This window comes from Cibotium barometz, chromosome 40, assembly GCF_041138505.1.
Source record: "Cibotium barometz isolate CiBa-2024 chromosome 40, ASM4113850v1, whole genome shotgun sequence".
NCBI classification, from domain to species: domain Eukaryota; kingdom Viridiplantae; phylum Streptophyta; class Polypodiopsida; order Cyatheales; family Cibotiaceae; genus Cibotium; species Cibotium barometz.
This window is the reverse complement of record NC_141085.1, coordinates 2,269,940-2,277,867: the sequence shown is the minus strand read 5'-3', so window position 1 is coordinate 2,277,867 and position 7,928 is coordinate 2,269,940. Positions and strand designations below refer to the sequence as shown.

General features: G+C 43.6%; 1 pseudogene; it reads right to left on the bottom strand.

Moving 5' to 3' along the window:
• Positions 1–1,049: 1,049 nt before the first annotated feature.
• On the bottom strand, positions 1,050–3,350 carry LOC147615107 (uncharacterized; annotated as a pseudogene).
• Positions 3,351–7,928: the final 4,578 nt, after the last annotated feature.

Here is a 7,928-nt window from a genome sequence, read left to right as displayed (position 1 = left end):
GGTTGAGCACAAACACTCTGCCTGCAATATTGGCCTGATATCCCAGCCATCTGTTCAGCTTTCCTTTAAATCTCTCCAGCACACCCATTCCCATCTCTGCTTCATAGAAATGCCAAAGCCCATAGGGATGCCTAGAAGCCTAAAGGGCTGTCCTTCTGGAATAATAGTGCATCCCTGACTTGCCATCCATTCAGGAATGGGGGAGATGAAGGACCTGACTCCAGTTTTATGGTGGTTGATCTTGGAGCCTGAGGCAGAGCAAAAAATACCCAATGCCTTCCAAAAGTTCTTCAGGGAGCTTTCTTCGTTTTTCAGCAGAGCATTTGTGTCATCAGCAAACTGAGATAGGCAAAGCTGTTTGGAGGAGTTGGGGAGGTTGATTCCCTTTATCAATTGTCTTTCCATACACCCTTTGATTAAGCAGTTAAAGCCATCTCCTGCTATGGCAAATAGCAGTGGGGCTAGGGGGCATCCTTGCCTGACTGACCTATTCAAACTGAAGGCTTCAGAAAGCATGCCATTGATGGCAACTTTAGCATGTGCATTTCCCAGCAAGGTCTGGACAAAACCCACCAAGTTCTCCCCAAATCCCATGTGGGAAAGGCTTTCCAAAATGAAGGACCATTCCAGTCTATCATAAGCTTTGTCATAATCCACTTTGACGAACACAAAGTCTTGTTCAGTCTCCTCAGCATGTTCAATCCCTTCCCAAAGTACAATTACTGCTTCAAGAATCCTCCTCCCTTTAATGAACCCTTTCTGCTCTTCACTAATCCACTTGGAGAGGTGGCTGGAAATTCTGTTGGCAATAGCTTTGGCAAAAATCTTGTAGCAAGTGTTCAGCATAGTAAGTGGCCTCCAGTTTCCCAGCTCATCCTTTGGACCTCTTTTATGAATCAGCTTAATAACTCCTGTGTTTATAAGGTTAGGAAGTGCCTTGTACTTCACGGATTCTTCCCACACTTTCAGCAGGCAGGGAGTTAACTCCTCTTTATACACCTGGAAAAATTCAGCAGGTAGTCCATCCAACCCGGGGGTTTTATTGGGCTTCAACTGTTCAATAGCTTCAACTGTTCAATAGCTGCATACAGGTCAGCCTGACTAATCGGAGAATTAATCAGGGGAACAGCCTCAGCTGGGATGACTTTATTCCTAGCCTCCCAGATTAGCTCCCTATTGGCTCTTATTTCTGCTGTAACTTCTTCTTTTGGGCTGAAGAGTTCTTCAAAGTGTTTTTTCACAAACTCCAAATTGTGGGTGTCTGATTCAGCTGGACCATTTTCAGTCAACAATCTTGGCATGAGTTCCTTGACATTCTTCTTCCTCAGGAGTTTGAACATCTCCTTTGAGGGCCTGTCTACTTTCCCAGCCCACCACTCTTTAAAAAAGAGAGTTGAGTGCTGGAGGGCCAACTCTTCTTCCACCCTTAGCTGACTTCTAAGGACCAGAATCTGATTTTGAATATCCAATGAAGTAGAATGGCCAGACTCCAGCCTGCACAATTCTGAGTAGATTTGCTCTTTCTTTTCCTTTCTCATTCTAGTCACAGACTTTCTAGTAAGGATGAGAAACTGCTGTGTTTTCCTAACAGCTGAATTCCAACACTTTGCAGGAGAACCTTTCTGGCCAAAAGAATTTGACCATATGTCTGCAACCTCTTTCCTAACTTCAGGTCTAGTGAACAGATCTGGGTCAGTGTGAAACCAATTGTTTCTGATCTTACTAGCTTTATCATCCAGGATAGTTAGTAAGGGGTAATGGTCAGAAATGCAGGAGGTATACTTTGGTTTAGATTTCACCCTGTTGAATTGATTGGCTACTTGAAGAGAGATATAGCACCTATCAAGTCTTGCCTTTCTTGCAAGAACATCTCTGCTGTAATTCTGCCAGGTAAACTCTCCTTCAATTCCAGCATCCCATAGGTCATGGTAATCTTTGCAAGCTTCCCAGCTAGTCTTCTCCTAACCCTGTAAGACTTGTCCCCCTGCTGCCTGAGAAATCTGTCATCCAGAGATTCAACCATGTTGAAATCTCCCAGCAAGATAAGGGGTCCTGGAGTTGTAGTCAGTTCTTCCCAAATTTTTGCCCTATTAACAGAGCAACCTCCTGCATACACTGAGACAAGAGTGCAATTGAAAGGGGGAGGCAGGGGGATGGCACACCAAAAGTGGGAAGTGATGGCTAGGTGTAGACATGAGGCTAGCTCCCTTTTTAGGCCTATGGCAGTGCCACCCCAGAGCCCCTCTCATGTGTTGAATGGATCCAGATAAAATCTGGATGAATTTCCTTTAGCCTCCTTTGGAGGTCATCACCAACCACCTTTATTTCCTGCAAAGCACAGACATCTACAGGATACTCCTTGATCCACCTGTTTAATTTTTTGGTTTTAAAGGGGTCAGTAATCCCCTTAACATTCCAAGACAGCACTCTCATCAGTTAACCTTTTTCTTTCCTTTACCCTGGTGATCTTTGGAAGGGGTTCTGGCCACTGCCGAATGGGAGCGTTTATTGTCCTTTTGGATTTCCATTGGAGCTATAGACAGGTTGGGATTCACTTCCTGCAAGGGGGGTTGAGAGGCTTGGTTAAGATCAATGGAGTTATCCCTTATAACCAGCTGTAGAGAGTTGCCCTTCTCATTACTCCCTTTCAGCTTATCAGGAGGAGTGGCTGCAATTTCTTCCCTGTCCGACTCAGATCCTGGGACATCTGAGTCCTCTGAATCCACCCACTCTGGTAGGTCTGCCAAAAGAGCAAAGCGGTTAGGGTTCTTACCTCTTGCTTTGTTATTCTTAGATGTCTCACCCTTCTTGTCTGTGGTGCCCGTAGATTGTCCAGTGGAAGGAAGAGTAGCTTGGCGATTCTCAATAGACTTGGTCTAGGAATCGATAGGGGCTTGAGCCTGCTGTTGTTTCGGCTGAGCTGGGGGGGATTTTACAAGACACTCTCTGACAAAATGGCCAGCCATCCCACAATGGAAGCAGGCGTTGGGAAGGTATTTGTAAACTAAAGGTTGTTCACAGGTCTCACCATCATCTGTAGCAATGATAATCGAATCTGGCAGAGGTTTAGAAAGGTTCAACTCTATCAGCATTTGAGGATGCCAAGAAGGATTGAAGTCTCTCTGGGGCTTGCCACCTAGGACTTTACCCAGCTGCTCTCCAATAGGCCTGCGGTGATGATGAAAATGAAGGGGCAGGTTAGGGAGTTCAACCCATACTGGGTAGTTTTCACTGGCAGACTTCTCAGGACTGAAGTCCTTACTCCACTTGAACAAGCATAGGGGGGAGGTACGAATGACCCAGTGTCCCATGCTTAGAACCTCAAAAGCCATTTCAGGGGTCTTAAACATGAAAAGGTAGTGGTTTTTAGGAAGAGCCTGAATGGCTTCTACAATACAGCCCCTACTACCCCACTGTTGTTTGACCCAGGATTTCAACATCTCCACTGGGGGCCGAGGGCCCGCAATCAGACCTAAAAGAGCTCGGGTCTCTAAGTCCTTTTCAATTTTCCTCACCTGGCTAGCACGAAGAATCACCAGTGGTTTACCTGAATAAGAGTGTCCCTGCGCTGCTCCATCAGCTTTTTGGCGGTTGCTGCAGAAAACCTCCGGGGTAGAGTCTGGCGATTTCCCTGCGAAGCCTTCTTGAGTAGGGCTCGAATGCGCGCCTCTGGTGTCTGATTGAAAGGGTTCGCTGGAAATGCATTATCTGCAGCCTTCCTGTACTTGAGAGACCACCTCTCTTGGCAAAGACTGTAAAAAGTGCTGGGTGAAAAGGGCAGCCGGAGAAAGGTTCTGGTTCAGAAGAGCTCGATGGGGGAGAGGGTTTGTGGGATGCCACGCATTGACTTGATTAGGGGGGGAGAGGAGAGAACGATGAGGAGGGGAGAGGGACGAGGAAGACATGACCTAACAGCACTACTGCGCTTCAGAACAAAAATTTCTTTGGGAAGCTCCCCCCTCGCGGGGGAGGGCCTTACCACGCGGTGAGAGTCAGCAAGCAGAGCAAGGAGGGGGAGACGAGGAGGGGAAAGGGCAGGCAGTGCATGCAAACAAGCAGACATGCATGGGCGACACCTGGGCATGCAGAGTAACAGTCGATGCTTCCTCTCTCTTTACCGACGTAGGTATAGCTTCGATTTCTCATCACCTTTTTTTTAGACCAATAATTATATTTATTTACATTAATTGTTCAAAAGCTGTCATACAACCTGAACGAGAATACAACTATCTACTCTTTTTTCACCTCATTCATGATTTTACATAAAAACTCCCATCTTTCATCCTCACACACAAAGCAAGATTGTTCCCAAGAGATCTGATACCCCAACAATAGCTCTTATCACTTTTTAAAATCATTCTCTCTCTTGATATGCAATACATAGTGTTATTTAATGTGGATGCTATCCTTTTTGCTAATTTTGAGAGCAAATCATTGTACCATATGTAACAAAAATATACTATAATTCTATCAACACTATACTAGTCATTTGGGTAATCCTTTTCAAAGATGATAGGCATAATAAGAGGTGGTTTTCTCTCTTATAATATGTCTCACACTATCAAAGCTGTACTATGATCCTAGATATGCATGGACATAAATTTTCCTACCTTTAAATATATCACCCCTTCTCTTAAAAAAATACCTAGTAATTCTTATCACTTTATTAAATTATGTTCCCCCCCCTCTCCTCTCTCTCTCTCTCTCTCTCTCTCTCTCTCTCTCTCTCTCTCTCTCTCTCTCTCTCTCTCTCTCTCTCTCTCTCTCTCTCTCTCTCGATATGCAATACATTGTGTTATTAAATTGTTGATCCTATCCTTTTTGCAGATTTTGAAAGAAAATAATTATATCATATAAAATATCCAACAATTCTATAAACTCTATAGTCATTTGGGTAATCCTTTTCAAAGATGATAGGTAGAGTAAGAGGTGTTTTGCTCTCTTGTAATATATCTCGCACCATCAAAGATGCACTATGATCCCCCCTTTTGATAGATATGCATGGATATAAATTTTATTACTTTTAAATATATCACCCATCTCTTAAAAATAGCTAATAACTCATTAGGAGACCTTTGAACATCTCTTGGGCCTTGTAAGGATTCTTAATTTTTAGGGGTTAAAGCTAATTTTGTGCTTTCTTAAGGAGACAAGGTCAATCAAGAGGGCTACTTGGAGCCTATAATTTGAGCTTTCTAGGCCATAACTCTCCTACAAAAATAGGGTCTAATGTTGTCATTCTCTCTCCTCTTCTCTTTCTAGCAAGCTCGTAACTAGGGGGGGGGCCAAAATGGATATTTTTTTTCCCATTTTGTAAGTTTTATACTTTGAAATTGATCCCATACTCATATATATGTAAAACATTCAATTTTTAACCTTGATTTTTTCCTAAAACCCACTCTATCTCATCATTGAATGCCTCCACTTCCCGACCAAATCAACCAAATCAGAGATCTTTTGTCACTTTCCACATCATCAATCTCGCAACTAGGGGGGAAGAGACAAAAATAGTGAAAAAAATTCTCTCATTTTTTATTTTTTTTGCTTTAAAAGTTATCCCAAACCCATATATATGTCAAAAAATCAATTTTCAATCTCTTTTTTCTCCTAAAATTAAACCAACTCTCTCTCTCTCTCTCTCTCTCTACTCATCTCTCTACTGCGAGCTTGGCCTGTATAGCCTCATTCTATCCCTCTCTCTACAATCCTTTCATCTACTCTCAACTCTCCCTTTCTCTCTCTACTATGAGCTAATGGCCTGCAAACACACACTCTCTCTCTCTCTCTCTCTCTCTCTCTCTCTCTCTCTCTCTCTCTCTCTCTCTCTCTCTCTCTCCTGTGACTGCATCCTCCCTCTCTCTAATCTCGACTCCTTGGAAGGTTATGGCATGCACTCACTCCCTCTAATCTCAAATCTCTCTCTCTCTCTCTCTCTCTCTCTCTCTCTCTCTCTCTCTCTCTCTCTCTCTACTGTGACCTTAGGGCCTCCCTCTTCTTTTCCACTATCAACCCCTTCTAAGCATGGCATTGCGTGAAATCACTAACACTAATGTGCCATTACAACGCAAGGTGGATTTGCATGTGTGGGTGCTGGAAGAGTATGCAACTTCGGGCAAGGTTCATCTCACAGAACAAGAGAGGAATGTACGTAGACAAGGGAGGGGGTCACACTAATGTGGATCTATGGGTTGATGTGGGCATCTATACCCAGCTGACTCGAGAGCGCATTACCCACCCACTTTCAAAGACTTACCATCATTTATTCAGTATGTGGGAGATGGTGAGAATGGGATGCTTGGTTACTGCATAAGAGATTAGCAACAACTCACATTAGTAGAGTCTTCTACTTGTCAATCACAGTTGCATATGCTCCAAGTTAACCTTGCTAGTGTACACCAAGGCCTACTTCAGGCTCAAGAGGAAATCAAGGAGCTTGAGGGTGTAAATTAAGAGAGAGCAGCGTGTGTGGAAAAGCTTACGTAGACCATCTCCCACATGAAAAGCTCTCCTATTGAATCTAGGGAGCATAAGAGGCCACTCAACCACATCGAAACACTTGCCATTTTTTTTTTGGGGGGGGACGCTCGTAAAGCGAAGAATTCAAGCTGCACTATATGGCTCTCTTTCTTCTTCTCTAGCACTTTCAATTCAAAATGCCAATGTAAATCATGTGTGCACTTGTGTAATGTTAATGTAATTTTGCTAGTTTTTAGAGTATTCCTTCAAGATGCCACAAGTTTTGATTGAACCGGGGATTGTAATGAGCTCTTACACTCTTTCACAAACGAGAGAGCATGTGCTTAAAATGATTAGGGATCCTCACTGCAAGAAGATACGTATGGCTGTTTCCAATGAAATCATGAATACAAGAGGTTTCCCAAAGTATCAGCAGTTTTGATGTTGTTAATGCATGCGATGAGGTAGGCATTAGCACGAAGGGCTACAAAGCTCTTCATGAATTGCTAGGAGACACCCTTCGCAAGAAACGTATCATGCACAACCTTTTCTTGCCACCAAAGAGGGTTCGTCTAGCAAAGGGAGTGAGCAATGAAGATGTAAAATGCAGGATTGGGGATTACTACCACATCAATGATACACTTTGCATTGCAGCATGGGGAAAGAAGAAGACTGCGTATGGTAATGTTTCATTCGAATTCAATGAGTTCAACAACATTTTTGTTGAAATGCAAAAGCTACAAAAAGCAATGATATTGTTCTATGGGTTGCCTTCTGGATGTAAGTGAAAAGATGCAGGGGAGAAGAGAGCTTGAGCTCTTGCAAGCACACACACACTCACAAAACTCTAATAGAGAACACACAAGGTGAGAGGCTGAAAATCTTCTTCTTCTTCACTCAACACTCAACACACCATATACAAAGATAAGAGTACACACCATATGAAAGGTACTCAACCAAATACATACTACTAGGGTTCTCTATAGTGTGAACCCAACTAAATGAGCTAGCGCTATAACTATGCCAGTCTCTAGAATGGCTATCACACAGCCTATCATCCCACTAGCCGCATATCATCCATGATCTCACCAACCATGCCAGTGGTGTAAGTGTAGGGCCTATCCCCCAGGCGGGTCATCAGTGTCCACCGCCTCACTAGATGAGCTCGATATCTCAACACTCCCCCTTGAGCTCAACTCCATCTCATGTACACCAAGCGAAGCCCTGAATCTGCGGAGCTTCTCTATACCCAATGCTTTGGTGAAGATGTCAGCTACCTGATCCTGTGTGCTGACATAAACAAGGTCAAGGTCTCCTGCCAAGACCTTCTCTCTGACGACAAAATGGTAGTGGACCTCTATATGCTTCGTACGAGCATGAAAAACTGGGTTCCTAGCCAACTGTATACTGCTAATGTTGTCATAAAAAAAGACAACTTGTCTATCCACTGATAGACCCAAATCGACAAGTAG